Raw genomic sequence first — 16839 nt, 5'->3', positions numbered from 1 at the left:
ATAACAATATTTCATTTGTAATCATTAAACTGACAGTCAAGTAAAAAAAAAACTTTCATGATTTAAATAGGGCATGCAATTTTAAACAACTTTCCAATTTACTTTTATTACCAATTTTGCTTTGTTCTCTTGGTATTCTTAGTTGAAAGCTAAACCTAGGAGGTTCATATGCTAATTTCTTAGACCTTGAAGGCCACCTCTAATATGAAAGCATTTTGACAGTTTTTCACCACTAAAGGGCGTTAGTTCATGTGTATCATATAGATAACATTGCGCTCAGGCATGTGAAGCTCCTAGGAGTCAGCACTGATTGACTAAAAATGCAAGTCTGTCAAAAGAACTGAAATAAGGGGGCATTCTGCAGAGGCTTAGATACAAGGTAATCACAGAGGTAGAAAGTGTATTTCTATAACTGTGTTGGTTATGCAAACTGGGGAATGGGTAATAAAGGGATTATCTACCTTTTTAAACAAAATTTCTGGTGTTTACTGTCCCTTTAAGGTATTGATTATTTTTCTCTTTCCAATAAAGTACAGCAGAAAGTTGCCTTCATATGAATGATAGTTCACCTCACAATAATTATCTATGTATTTATAATGTTATATCTCAGTAATGTTCTGATTTAGAGCTAGATTATGAGTGTCGTGCTATTGTTAGTGCGAGGAGCGCAAACAATTGCAGTGTTTTTTGTGCTCAAATCCACATTACAAGTGGCTCAAACGCAAAGACATTTTACACTCAAACTTTTTACACAACTTGAAAGCACGAGTTAATAGTGTAGTTTGGTATTGGGGGTGTGGCGGATTAGGGTAGCAGGGTATTTTGCAATGGGCTATGTGGCAGTTTAGGGGTTATTAGTGTAGGGGGTTTATTGCGATGTGGGTTAGCACACGAGTATGGGCGGGGTTTTTTTCTTTGAGAAGTCTATCTTCTTTTGTGCGTCAGGTTGCGTATTACAATTCGTAATACGAGTGCAACCAGATGCACGCAAACAGTTTACTTCTAGCAAAGTTAAAGCGCAAGTGGAAGTGCAAAATAGCGCTCCACTCATAATCTAGCCCTTAATTGAAAATGTATTAAATTGATTCGATTTAAATGAAATCTACCCTGCTTAGAGTTTACAGAAAAAACATTAGCAAAATAAATAAGGGATGTATATTGCAATGTTGTTTTATTTTGATTAACTATTTAAATTTATTAAAGGACCACTAAAGACAATATAATTCCATAAGTAACACAAGCATAATAAAAATACAATGCAATAATACTTACTTTGAATTTCAAAGAAGCAGTAGATGTTATTTTTTTCTGACAAATTTATTTCCCCCCTATTTGCCAGCCCCTGAATCATATGACAGCCATCAGCCAATTACAGACTAGTATATGTATATCCTATTAACTTGTGCACATGCTCAGTTAGAGCTAGTGCCTCAGAAAGTGTGTATATAAAAATAATGTGCAAAATTTGCTAATAGAAGTAAATGGGAAAGTCTCTTAAATCTGCATGCTCTATCTGAATCATGACAGTTCAATTTTGACTGTAGTTTCTCTTTAATTTATGGGTAATTCAAATTTGAACTTAATATCCCCTTTAAAAGTGTGAGTAGGTCTAAAGATTTTTTTTTTAAGAACCAATGCTTGGTATGATAAAAAATGATGCAAACTCTGTATTTCCAGAATTAATGTTTACACAAATATAATTTAAAATACAAATGAAGACTTTAATTAAAAATACAAAACAAAACAAAATGTATACTTACCTCATAAATTCATTTATTTTATGGTGCTGAGAGTCCACAAACCATCACATGTGGGATTAACCTTCAGGCCATTAGGCGGAGGCAAAAACACTTAACATACCAACACTTTTACTCTACTCCCCTGTACAACTCAGTTATATACATGGGCAAGACAATACAGTAAAGCAGAGAAGCCAGAAAGATAAAGCACAACAAGTGTAGGGCAAATAGATTATGTTTCAAATTGTACAAAATAAAACAAGGGCAGATCTCATGAACTCTTACGTCATTAAAGAAAATAATTTTTCAGGTAAGCATAGATGTTGTTTTCTTTCATATGATGGTGAGAGTCCATGAGCCATCACAAGTTAGATCCTATACCCAAGCAGTGAAGTCCACGAGACCACCATGAAATAGGGTAGGATAACAGTTAAGAACGGTATGTTACTGAACAGGCACAGTGGCACATAGAACTTTCCTGCCAAAAGCAGCCCCTGAAGAGGCATACACATTAAAGTGAAAGAATATTGTAAAAGTGTGTAAAGAAGACCAAGTAGTCACTTTACAAAACTGTTAAATGGAGGCCTCATTCCTGAAGGCCCAAGAGGAGGTAAAGTGGAAAGAGTATTATAATTTAAAATTTACTCATGATAGTTCCCCAGTATCTATTGCCTTTCTAGACCTTACTTTATATAATGACCCGAGTACGAATACTATAGCACTAAGGAATTTTCACAAATCCACAGACAGAAATAGTCTTTTGAATGCCAAAAGTGGTCATCTAAGACAATGGAAGCGGAATATCCCATTAGGGCAATATCAAAGAATTAAGCGAAATTGTACAAATATAGAGGATTATAATGAGGAATCCAAAATTCTCACCAATAAATTTTTAGAAAAAGGTTATAATATAGATCTGTTGGAGGACACCAAAAATAAGGTAGCTAATATGAATAGGGCATCTCTTATTATCAATAACCAACTGAAAATTAACAAAATAAAAAGGAAAGTCATCCCAAATGTTTAACTAGATTTAACAATCAGCATTATAGAATCAAAAATATTTTGAAAAAACATTGGAAAGTCCTGAAATTGGATCCTGTTCTAAACCAAATATTGGGAGACAAACCTGAAGTAATTTTTAGAAAAAATAAAGATATAAAAAATTAAATCTCACCCACTAAATTAAGACAACAAAATAAAGTAGGTTCTCTGACTAGTTGGTGTGGTGGAGCCAATGGTCTGTATCTGTGCAAAACATCAGATTGTATTATGTGTCCCCTTATAGGACATAATAGTGCTTCATTTAGCAATTTTGATGGTAGCAAAATATACACATGCAATAGTAGGTGCACTTGCCACTCCACATATGTTGTATATCAGTTAATCTGTAAATGTGGACATATCTACATAGGTCGCACGAAACGTAAAATTAAATATAGACTTAGATAACATATTAGAAATATAGAGTCTGGTTTTTATAACCATAGTGTATCACATCATTTCAATTTACACCACAATCGCAACCCACAAGATCTGAGTATCAAAATTGTTGAATGGGTTGCACCAAACACCTGGGATACAAACAGGTTATTAAAACTTATGAGAAGAGAGACCTTTTGGATAAAAACTCTAAATTGTATGGAACCCAATGGGTTAAATATTGAATTAGATATACAGGCTTTTTTATGACATGTATTTCACGCTATTTATTGCTATGGTAGATTTATTAATTTGATTTAGCTTTATAAATTTGTCTGTATTGATATATTTTTATAGTATTTCATAATATGTGTTCGTTATTAAGTTTAGGATTTGTAGTAATGATGTACAATGTATCAAATTGTTTTTAACTATTTTATGTTTTATGAAATCGTACTGTTCCGAATATTTATTTGTATACTCTATGTGGTGGTTTACATCTAACTATATAGTTCAATAATTCTATGTAATTTCACTGCTTATATATTGTAATCAATAATACCGCTATGCCTGCTATGAATGTGGGTAACCTATTTCCCTGTAAGGACCAATACGATTGGTCCAATATGTGGTCCAATAGTGTGATCGTTACACCATTCATAAATAACATTACATTATCCTAACCCTTTACTCTTGAGAAAGTCCCGCTGTGTCGGGACGAAACGCATAGAGAACCTCCCCTTTTCTTTAATTGACCCTGTGAGGCCACTGTAGTTCCCTATCTGCAGTCAGGAACCTACTGGTTTGTGGGCCGAGGGTTATTCTATCTTCCGTTCATCTGCATCCTGTGCGGCTTTGCTGGCAGAGTCTTACATGCTTTGATTGCACCTAACGGAACCTGAACGGACGGTGAAAGTACAACATACTCGACCAGACCGGGTTCTTTTGATTTTTGTCCAGGATTGCTGGAGTGCTTGGAAAAGTTTGCAACCACGGCTTGCCGAATTGCTGAACAGCTGTTGGTGGGATAAGTTTTTCATCAATGATTCAAATACACTGTGTTACATGCTGATTTTGCTGGTCTATCTTGTGAGTGGCTATTTTATCTGTGTGCGTTAATATTAAAGAATCTTTACTCTGCATTTGAGTCTGCGCTCTTCTCCTTTCTTTCAGATATTATCTTATGGGGTTTGTGGAACCACCCTTATAAGAGGAGCTGTCGGACTTTTTACTACTATTATATATCCTATGCACATTAGTCTGTGAGTATCGGACTGTACAGGATTCTCACATATTGTGCATGACTTTATTCCTGCATATATAACCTTTGGGACTTTGTTGCATACATTATTTATTTATTCATGTTTGTTTTTAATATTTAGATATATATTTACAACTTGTTTAGATATATATTTATAATTTGTTTACATACTTTTTATTTTTTATTTTTATTAGAATACATATATCCCTGCTTAGCGCTACTTGGTGTATATGGTTACACTCCCCTTGTGTGTTTATTAATGTGCTCAGAGGCAGTCTTCTCTGCAACCAGGTACACCTTGCAAATCAGGGCATGAAGCCAAGGGGCTAAAGTAACTACCATAACTTTCTGACCTTTTTAAAGTCCAAAGAAATTAATGAGCAAAGAAACTGAAAATATTTTATAGCTTTAAGATGAAATGTTAATGCTCTCACATCTAAGTCGTGTAAATGTCACTCATTCTAAGTTTTGGAAGCTGGACACAAAGATGGATAGATACTATCATAGGAAAATAGGAGTAGTTGGTACCAACTTTTCAGAACCCCCTTATCCTGATGAAAAATCTGGTAAGGAGGATTGCATGATAGAGCTGAAAGCTCAGACACTCTCCTGGCTGAAGAATTTGCCAAAAGAAATAGAACCTTCAAGGATATCAGCTGAAGGTCAAGATTGTGCATAGGTTCAAATAGAGTAGCCTGAAGGACTCTTAAAACCAGGTTAAGATTCCACAGAGGAATAGCTGGTTTAATGACTTGTCTGATTCAGATCAAGGCCTGAACAAAGGTCTGAATATGAAGAAGCTTAGCTTTCTACTGTAAGAACAGAAGCACTCTGGAAATTAAAAATAAATTCCAGTGTATCCCTTCATAGCATCAGAGTATCAATGACCTGATCAGATAATCTTCTTTGGGCCAGCACTAGGCATTAAATCGCCATGCTGTCAAACTTTGCGCTTTAAGATCCCGATGAGAGAAAGGGCATTGTGAAAGAAGATCCCTTCTGGAAATTGCCACGGCGGGAAAGTGCACATTTGAATCAGATCTGCATACCAAGTTCTATGAAGTCACATCAGAGCAATCAGAATTACTGAAGTTTGTTTTTGTTTGATACTGGCAACACAAATGGAGGAAAGATGTAAATAATATTGAATTCCCAGGGAATTACTAAGGCATCTATTTGATCTGCCTGAGGATACCGATGCCTGGCACAATAACGTCAGCTTGTGATGCAAGCAAGAAGCCATGAGATTTACACTACAGTGCAAAAGTTATAGACAGGTGTGAAGAAATGCTGTAATAATACTTTTACAAATATAATTTTTTGAAAGCCTTTTTGCGTTACAGATTTTTTTTTACACCTACTTAAAATTTTTGCTCAGTAGTACAGTACTGTATATATTCCTCTAACAGGCAGGGGATCACTGTAAAAATTGTGATTACCTGTAGCAGCCAAAATAGAATTTTGACTGATGGGGATAGAGCTTTCACAGAGCCACTAACTCCTTCTCTCTCTGACCTTTATAAATATGTTCCATTTAATTTGAAAGAGGAGAAGACCCTGCTTCAAATGAGAGGCCAGTTTTCTCCTTTTTCTCATGGAGAGAGTGATGGCTACTTACACGGGAAGATGACCACTAATTTGAATGAGAGATCTGAGTAGTCACAACCCCCTCTAATTTGTAAGCAGTCTTTTAGAGCAACTATAACCCCCATAAACTCAAAAGGGCATGAAATCCTATTTTGGAAAGAAGTGAGTCCCCTCTTTACAATAAGGGTATTAAACACTTGTCATCTCACTATAACCACACCGCCAATTAAACCCCCGTTATTAACCCTTAAAAATAAAAAATAAACTACATACTATTATTCCCCTAGCCATTACAACCCCCCTTTGCAAAAATAAACCCTTTACTATTAAAGGAACATGAAACTTATTTTTTTTTTAATGATTCAGATAGAGCGTAGAATTTTAAACAACTTTTCAATTTACTTCTATTATTAAATTTGCTTAATTCTGCTTATAGCCTTTATTGAAGGAGCACCAATGCACTACTGGGAGCTTGCTGAATACATCTGGCGAGCCAATGACAAGAAGCATATATGTGCAGCCACCAATCAACAGCTAGCTCCCTGTAGTGCATTGCTGCTCCTGAGCCGAAATAGGAATGCTTTTCAACAAAGAATAACAAAAAATAAAACAAATTAGAAAATAGAAATAAATTGGAACGTTGTTTAAAACTCTATTCAAATCATGAAAGATTTATTTTGACTTTACTTATCCTTTAACCGCTTAACTGTCACAACCCCCAATGGTAAACAAAAAACTTACACTAGTAACCTCCTAACTACCACAAACCCCATTGAAAAGCCCCATCCACTAATAATATGTAAACCACCACAACTTTTTGATAAATCTCTGTGCTATTAAACCCTTGCCCTAACTGCCACAACCCCAATGACAAAAAGTCTCTGTGCTTAACCCCTAGATTGCTACAACACCCATAGTAAAACCGCTCTGTTTTTAAGCCCCTAAGAACTTATCACCCCCACCTAACCTGGAGATACCATAAGACCCACCCCTGTTGAACCCCTACTGCAAGACCTTTTCACCAACTGACCCATAACCTAAGACTTCCCCTACCCAAAACACCTCTATACCTTAGCTGACCCTCAACTTAAGGCCCTCCCCACCTAAACTGACTTCTAATATCTACCCCCACCTAAACTCACCCTAGCATAAGACCCCGGCGTTTACCTTAAACTATAATCCCCCAAATATAAAAAGGAACTGAAAAAAAGTAAATATTAAAAAAGTTGCTTTTAAAATAGTTACTATTAGAAAAACAAAAAGAAAACACTACATATAACTTTCTGTCCAAAAGTCTTCTGTTTGGTATCCAAAATCTTGCGATCCTCTTCTCATTGCCACTTCTCCAGAATTTTACAGCTTTAATACAACTGTTCTGGTTATTTATAGCGGCTGACTTATTTCAAATCAACTAATTGGAATGATCAAAAATTCTATTGTTTTATTTGAAAATGCAAATCAACTAATAGAAATCATATTGTAGTTATTCATTTCACTGTTTTAAACTTAAAGGGACAGTATACACTCATTTTAATAAAACTGCATATAATAGACACTACTATAAAGAATAAGATGCACAGATACTGATATAAAAATCCAGTATAAAACTGTTTAAAAACTTACTTAGAAGCTTTCAGTTTAGCTCTGTTGAAAAGGCAGTTGGAAAGCCCACTGCAAGTGAGAAATAAGACCCCCCCTTCTTTTGCATATGAAAAGACCCTTTACACAAACAGGAGCAAGCTGGAGAAGGTAGCTGACGGTATTCACATAAAACTTTGGGGCTTGGTTAGGAGTCTGAAAATCATAGCAATGTTATTTAAAAATAAGCAAAACTATTCATTTTAAAAAGAAAACTTTATGGGCTATATAATTAGATCATCTACAAAACATTTATGCAAAGAAAAAATGAGTGTATAATGGCCCTTTAAGAAACACCACACAATGAAATTCATGGGCAGTGTGGCTGAAACTCATTAAATGTTGCTGATTCATTATTTTTCACTAAAACAACTGTGAATTAAGATTATCTAAATCTCATTGCCCAATGCTAAACATAGGTCAACGTGTCAAGGCTATTAAAAGTTAATTTTCACACTCTGCTTTGTATTTAACACACTATTTAACTTGGGATGTGTTTGTTGTTTTTAGACAAATAATAGTGCAACCGAATTGCTCATTAACTGGCCTCTTTTTTTTCAGAATTTTATTCTTTCTACAACAGGCCCTGGAAGATTCAAGTAAAAGAATACTACAGAAAATGTATATAAATCTCTATTAAGTTCAAAACGAATGTATATTGCAAGAACTGTAGCCATATAGTGCTCAAGACTTACCTACCTAGGTATGCTCTTCTACAAAGGATAACAAAAGAACAAGATACATTTGGCAATAGAAGTTAATTGGTAACCTTTTTTTTAATTGCCTTTTTTTTTTAACCTGAATCAGTCCTTTTAAATATGAAGCTTACAGGCATCTCAATTGTTTGCATATGTTTAGGAGTAGTAGTTGGTTTTAAAGGCTGGTGTAAAGAAATGTTGGTTAAAAGGACACTAAAGTGAAAATGAAACTTTCATGATTCAGACAGAGCATGCATTTCTAAGCAACTTTATAATTTACTTCCATTATCAAATCATGCACAGTCTTTTAATATGCACACTTTCTGAGGCACTAGTTCCTATTGAACATGTGCAAGAGTTCACAGTGTATATACATACAGTATATGAGTCTGCTACATCTTAGCTACAGTAAGCAATTTAGGAGCTTTGCAAGGCTATAGCAAACTACAGGACCACTGTAAGTTCAATATACTGCATCTTTTTTTTTTTTTTTTAAACCTTTATAAACATATTTGTCATAGGATGTCTTTATGAATTTCTTAACTGCAATCCTATTTTTAAAAAATTAATGTTTCCGAACCCACTCCGTGGGTAGCTGACGCTCCTAGCCAATCAGGTGTGCAAACCGCAGTTTGAAGATGGCTGCCGAATTTCGAATAGCGCATGCGCAAAATTGCGCAACGTCATCCACAACGTCACTCCCTTCCAGACCTGCTCTGACACAGAGCGTTATTCCCTATGATGTGCTGGAAATTGCTGCGTCATTAAGACACAATGCGCAAGCGCTATTTGGCCCGTTTTTGTGCGCATGCGATTGTGTACAGATTAGTATTATAATAACAAGCAAAAGTGGCAAAAACGATTGGTTGATTTTTATATACACGTAGGGGCTAAAATAGTGGGCTGGATTAGATGACGTTATAGACGAAAAATAAAAAACGGATTTACAAGTTAATGAGGCTTCGTTTTGAAAGAGTTTGAGGTTGGTAATTTTAATTTCATAAATGTAATTTAAAATATGTGTTTTAATCAAACAAAAAACGGTAAAAGTTTGTAATCCTTTAAAGGGACATAAAACTGAAATATAAACTTTCCTGGTTCAGAAAGAGCTTGCAGTTGTAAGTCTTCTGTTATCAAATTTACTTTGTCTTCTTGGTATCCCTTGTTGAAAAGCATATCTAGGTAGACTCAGGAGCCGCAATGCACTATTGGGAGCTAGCTGAACACATTTGGCACATTGTAACAATTACCAGTTACTTACGCCTAGATTTAGAGTTCTGCGTTAGCCGTCCAAACCAGCGTTAGGGGGTCCTAACGCTGGTTTTTACCGCCCGCTGGTATTTAGAGTCAGTCATGAAAGGGTCTAACACTCACTTTCCAGCTACCTAGTTAAAATAATTACAAAATTACCTGTAAAATAAATCCTAACCTAAGTTACAATTAAACCTAACACTACACTATCAATAAATTAATTAAATAAACTACCTACAATTATCTACAATTAAATCAACTAAACTAAATTACAAAAAACAAACAAACACTAAATTACAAAAAAAAACAAACACTAAATTACAAAAAAATATAAAAAGATTACAAGAATTTTAAACTAATTACACCTACTCTAAGCCCCCTAAAAAAATAACAAAGCCCCCCAAAATAAAAAAATGCCCTACCCTATTCTAAAATAAAAATTAAACAGCTCTTTTACCTTACCCCCCCAACATTACAACCCACCACCCACATACCCCTAATCTAACCCAAACACCCCTTAAAAAACCTAACACTAAGCCCCTGAAGATCTTCCTACCTTATCTTCACCACGCTGGGTATCACCGATCCGTCCAGAAGAGGCTCCGAAGTCTTCCTCCTATCCGGCAAGAAGAGGTCCAGAAGAGGGTCCAAAGTCTTCCTCCTATCCGGCAAGAAGAGGACATCCGGACCAGCAGACATCTTCATCCAAGCGGCATCTTCTATCTTCTTCCATCCGGCGCGGAGCGGGACCATCTTCAAGCAGCAGACGCGGAGCCATCCTTCTTCACCGACGGACTAACGACGAATGAAGGTTCCTTTAAGGGACGTCATCCAAGATGGCGTCCCTCGAATTCCAATTGGCTGATAGGATTCTATCAGCCAATCGGAATTAAGGTAGGAAAAATCTGATTGGATGATTGAATCACATTCTATTGGCTGATCGGAACAGCCAATAGAATGCAAGCTCAATCTGATTGGCTGATTGGATCAGCCAATCGGATTGAACTTGAATCTGATTGGCTGATAGGGGTATGTGGGTGGTGGGTTGTAATGTTGGGGGGGGGGTATTGTATGTTTATTTAAATGCAAAAGAGCTGTTTTCTTTGGGGCATGCCCCGCAAAAGGCCCTTTTAAGGGCTGGTAAGGTAAAAGAGCTGTTTAATTTTTATTTTAGAATAGGGTAGGGCATTTTTTATTTTGGGGGGCTTTGTTATTTTTTTAGGGGGCTTAGAGTTATTTGTAATTAGTTTAAAATTCTTGTAATCTTTTTTTATTTTTTGTAATTTAGTGTTTTTTTTTTTTGGTAATTTAGTTTAGTTGATTTAATTGTAGATAATTGTAGGTAGTTTATTTAATTAATTTATTGATAGTGTAGTGTTAGGTTTAATTGTAACTTAGGTTAGGATTTATTTTACAGGTAATTTTGTAATTATTTTAACTAGGTAGCTATTAAATAGTTAATAACTATTTAATAGCTATTGTACCTGGTTAAAATAAATACAAAGTTGCCTGTAAAAAAAATATAAATCCTAAAATAGCTACAATATAATTATTATTTATATTGTAGCTATATTAGGGTTTATTTTACAGGTAAGAATTTAGCTTTAAATAGGAATAATTTATTTAATAAGAATTATTTTATTTCGTTAGAATAAAATTATATTTAACTTAGGGGGGTGTTAGTGTTAGGGTTAGACTTAGCTTTAGGGGTTAATACATTTATTAGAGTAGCGGCGAGGTCCGGTCGGCAGATTAGGGGTTAATAATTGTAGGTAGGTGGCGGCGACGTTGGGGGCGGCATATTAGGGGTTAATAAATATAATATAGGGGTCAGCGGTGTTAGGGGCAGCAGATTAGGGGTACATAGGGATAACGTAGGTTGCGGCGGTGTACGGAGCGGCAGATTAGGGGTTAAAAGTGTAATGCAGGGGTCAGCGATAGCGGGGGCAGCAGAATAGGGGTTAATAAGTGTAAGGTTAGGGGTGTTTAGACTTGGGGTACATGTTAGGGTGTTAGGTGCAGACTTAGAAACTGTTTCCCCATAGGAAACAATGGGGCTGCGTTAGGAGCTGAACGCTGCTTTTTTGCAGGTTTTTTTTCAGCTCAAATTGCCCCATTGTTTCCTATGGGTGAATCGTGCACGAGCACGTTTTTGAAGCTGGCCGCGTCCGTAAGCACCGCTGGTATTTAGAGTTGCAGTGGCGGTAAATATGCTATACGCTCCCTTTTTGGAGCCTAACGCAGCCCTTCTGAGAACTCTAAATACCAGTGGTATTTAAAAGGTGCGGGGGGAAAAAGCATGCGTAGCTAACGCACCCCTTTGGCCGCAGAACTCTAAATCTAGCCATTATTTATTTATTTCATCACCAGTTAGTTATTATGTGCTTACTGTCTCTTTAAGTACAATATTGTCAATGAGAATAAGCCATAACTAGCTGTCAAGCACCAGTTACAGGAAGATGTGGTAAAATACTGTGGTTCAGTGTAATGACTATGCAGCAGACAGTTAGTGCTACTTATTATAACAGCAAATGTGTAGGTTCCTGCTTGTTGGTATATATACTGCTCACAAGCCTGTCACTACCAATATAATAGTATTACTGGTACTAAAAGGATTTATCAGTACTGGTTAAATAGTTTGTGTTTAGCTTCATTATTACAAAGTCTAATATAACTGACTCCAAAGAGTTAAAGCACCACTAAGCAAAGTAGAATAGCACAATCAGTAAATGCATACTAAAAAAACAATGCAAAATCATTTAGTTTGAATTTCAAATAAGTAGTAGATTTCTTTCTAACAAATGTACGGCCAGATAACGAGTTTTGCGTTATGAGCGGCTCAGTAATAACTTGCAAGTTATTTCCACCGCTCACCATTAATAGCGTTGCTATTACAGGTTTTCCAAAAACCTGCGTTAGCGGGCAATATGGCAGCGTTGAGCTCCATACTGCACACAAATACCAGCGCTGCTTTGAGCTGGTTTTACGTGCTCGTGCACGATTTCCCCGTAGACATCAATGGGGAGAGCCGGCTAAAATAAAGCCTAACACCTGCAATAAAGGAGCGTAAAGCTCTGTAACGCAGCCCCATTGATTCCTATGGGGAAAGAAAAGCTATGTTTAATAGCGTTGCTATTACAGGTTTTCCAAAAACCTGCGTTAGCGGGCAATATGGCAGCGTTGAGCTCCATACTGCACACAAATACCAGCGCTGCTTTGAGCTGGTTTTACGTGCTCGTGCACGATTTCCCCGTAGACATCAATGGGGAGAGCCGGCTAAAATAAAGCCTAACACCTGCAATAAAGGAGCGTAAAGCTCTGTAACGCAGCCCCATTGATTCCTATGGGGAAAGAAAAGCTATGTTTAAACCTAACACCCTAACATAAACCCCGAGTCTAAACTCCCCTAATCTGCTGCCTCTGACATCGCCGCCACCTACATTACACTTATTAACCCCTAATCTGCCGCCTCCGACATCGCAGCCACATACCTACACTTATGAACCCCTAATCTGCCGTCCCCGACATCGCCGCCACCTACCTACACTTATTAACCCCTAATCTGCCGTCCACAATGTCACCACCACCTACCTACACTTATTAACCCCTAATCTGCCACCCCCAATGTCGCTGCCACCTACATACATTTATTAACCCCTAATCTGCCGCCCCCAATGTCGCCGACACCTACCTATACTTATTAACCCCTAATCTTCCGCCCCCAATGTCGCCGCCGCCACTATACTAAAGTTATTAACCACTAAACCTCTGGCCTCCCACATCACTAACAGTAAATACATATATTAACCCCTAAACCTAACCCTAAGTCTAACCCTAACCCTTACACCCCTAACTTTAATATAATTAAAATAAATCTAAATACAAATTACTATCATTACCTAAATAATTCCTATTTAAAACTAAATACTTACCTGTAAAATAAACCCTAAGCTAGCTACAATATAACTAATAGTTACACTGTAGCTAGCTTAGGGTTTATTTTTATTTCACAGCTAACTTTGTGTTTATTTTAACTAGGTAGACTAGTTAGTAAATAGTTATTAACTATTTACTAACTACCTAGTTAAAATAAATACAAAGATACCTGTAAAATAAAACCTAACCTAAGTTACACTAACACCTAACTTACACTAAAATTAAATAAATTACATTAATTAAATACAATTAACTAAATTACAAAAACAAAACAAAACACTAAATTACACAAAATAAAAAAGAAATTATCAAATATTTAAACTAATTACACCTGATCTAATAGCCCTATCAACATAAAAAAGCCCCCCCAAAATAAAAAAAAACCCTAGCCTAAACTAAACTGCCAATAGCCCTTAAAAGGGCCTTTTGCGGGGCGTTGCCCCAAAGAAATCAGCTCTTTTACCTGTAAAAAAAAAAATACAAACAACCCCCCAACAGTTAAACCCACCACCCACACAACCAAACCCCCCAAATAAAATCATATCTAAAAAACCTAAGCTCCCCATTGCCCTGAAAATGGCATTTGAATGGCCATTGCCTTTAAAAGGGCATTTAGCTCTTTTTTGTTGCCCAAAGTCCCTAATCTAAAAATAAAACCCACCCAATAAACCCTTAAAAAACCCTAACACTAACCCCCGAAGATCTACTTACAGTTTTTGAAGACCGCACATCCATCCTCCTCCAGCCAGAAGAAGTCTTCATCCAAGCGGCAAGAAGTCCTCAACGAAGCCGGGAGAAGTCTTCATTTAAGCGACAAGAAGTTGTCCTCCAGCCGGGCAGAAGTCTTCAACCAGACGGCATCTTCTATCTTCATCCTTCCAATGCGGAGCGGCTCCATCTTCAAGACATCCGGCGCGGAGCATCCTCTTCTTTCGATGGCTATTCAAGAATGAAGTTTTCTTTAAATGACGTCATCCAAGATGGCGTCCCTTGAATTCCGATTGGCTGATAGAATTCTATCAGCCAATCAGAATTAAAGGGTAAAAAATCCTATTGGCTGATCCAATCAGCCAATAGGATTGAGCTTGCATTCTATTGGCTGTTCCAATCAGCCAATAGAATGCAAGCTCAATCCTATTGGCTGATTGGATCAGCCAATAGGATTTTTTACCCTTTAATTCCGATTGGCTGATAGAATTCTATCAGCCAATCGGAATTCAAGGGACGCCATCTTGGATGACGTAATTTAAAGGAAACTTCATTCTTGAATAGTCATCGAAAGAAGAGGATGCTCTGCGCCGGATGTCTTTAAAATGGAGCCGCTCCGCATCGGAAGGATGAAGATAGAAGATGCCGTCTGGATGAAGACTTCTGCCCGCCTGGAGGACGACTTCTTGCCGCTTGGATGAAGACTTCTCCCGGCTTCGTTGAGGACTTCTTGCCGCTTGGATGAAGACTTCTCCCGGCTGGATGAGGATGGATGTCCGGTCTTCAAAAACTGTAAGTGGATCTTCGGGGGTTAGTGTTAGTTTTTTTAAGGGTTTATTGGGTGGGTTTTATTTTTAGATTAAAAGAGCTAAATGCCCTTTTAAGGGCAATGCCCATCCAAATGCCCTTTTCAGGGCAATGGGGAGCTTAGGTTTTTTTGGATAGGATTTTATTTGGGGGGGTTTGGTTGTGTGGGTGGTGGGTTTTACTGTTGGGGGTTGTTTGTATTTTTTTTTACAGGTAAAAGAGCTGATTTCTTTGGGGCAATGCCCCGCAAAAGGCCCTTTTAAGGGCTATTGGCAGTTTAGTTTAGGCTAGTTTTTTTTTTAGTTTTTTTTTTTGGGCGGGGGGCTTTTTTATTTTGATAGGGCTATTAGATTAGGTGCAATTAGTTTAAATATTTGATCATTTCTTTTTTATTTTGTGTAATTTAGTGTTTATTTATTTTTGTAATTTAGTTAATTGTATTTAATTAATGTAATTTATTTAATTTTAGTGTAATGTTAGGTGTTAGTGTGAGGCAGGTTAGGTTTTATTTTACAGGTAACTTTGTATTTATTTTAACTATGTAATAAGTAAATAGTTTATAATTATTTACTAACTAGTCTACCTAGTTAAATTAAATACAAACTTAGCTGTGAAATAAAAGTAAAACCTAAGATAGCTACAATGTAACTATTAGTTATATTGTAGCTATCTTAGGGTTTATTTTATAGGTAAGTATTTAGTTTTAAGTAGGAATTATTTAGTTAATGATAGTAATTTTTATTTCGATTTATTTTAATTATATTAAAGTTAGGGGTGTTGGGGTTAGGATTAGACTTAGGGTTAGGTTTAGGGGTTAATATATTTATTTAGTGTTAGTGATGTAGGAGGCCAGAGGTTTAGGGGTTAATAAGTGTATGTAGACTGCGGCGACGTTGGGGAAAGCAGATTAGGGGTTAATAATATTTAACTAGTGTTTGCGATGCGGGAGTGCGACGGTTTAGGGGTTAATATGTTTATTATAGTGGCGGCGATGTCCGGAGCGGCAGATTATGGGGTTAATAATTTTATTTTAGTGTTTGCGATGCGGGAGGGCCTCGGTTTAGGGGTTAATAGGTAGTTTATGGGTGTTAGTGTACTTTGTAACACTTTAGTCATGAGTTTTATGCTACAGCTTTGTAGCACAGAACCCATAACTACTGACTTTAGATGGCGTTACGGATCTTGTCGGTATAGACTGTATCGCTCACTTTATGGCCTCCCAGGCAAAACTCGTAATACCAGCACTGTGGAAGTCCCATTGAAAAAGGACTTTTTGAAAGGTGCGGTAGTTACGTTGCGTTATGGCCAAAAAGGTGTGCGGTACAGCTATACCTACAAGACTCGTAATAGCAGCGGTAGTGAAAAAGCAGTGTTATGAGCCATAACGCAAAACTCGTAATCTAGCCGGTAGTTAGTTATATTTTCCCTCCCACTGCATCATGTGACAGCCATCAGCCAATCACAAAATGCATATACGTATATTCTGTGAATCTTGCACATGCTTAGTAGGCGGTGGTGCATGAGAGTATATAAAAAGATGGTACACATTTAGAAAATGGAAGTGAAATGGAAAGTTGTTTAAAATTATGTGCTGTATCTGAATAATGAAAGTTTAATTTTGACTTGAGTGTCCATTTAAAAGAGCTTTAAAGATTAAATAATTTCTAGAGTGATTAATTTCAAAGGAAAGATTAGCATGAGAGTAATAGATAGATGCATTTTAAAAAATGATATTAGCTGTTTAAAAATGGAAAGAATAAGTGAAAAGTTTTAGTGTCCATAAAGCAATTAG

The 16839-nt window shown here is 36.6% G+C and overlaps 1 protein-coding gene across 1 annotated transcript in view; it reads right to left on the bottom strand.

Annotated features, from left to right (window-relative positions):
- Nucleotides 1-16839, bottom strand: part of HECW1 (HECT, C2 and WW domain containing E3 ubiquitin protein ligase 1) — a 416305-nt gene that overhangs the window by 36506 nt on the left and 362960 nt on the right. The window lies entirely within an intron of this gene.

The sequence above is a fragment of the Bombina bombina genome, chromosome 5 (genome assembly GCF_027579735.1).
Source record: "Bombina bombina isolate aBomBom1 chromosome 5, aBomBom1.pri, whole genome shotgun sequence".
Taxonomy (NCBI): Eukaryota; Metazoa; Chordata; class Amphibia; order Anura; family Bombinatoridae; genus Bombina; species Bombina bombina.
The sequence above is the reverse complement of the archived record's forward strand: the minus strand, read 5'-3'. Positions and strand labels throughout refer to the sequence as shown.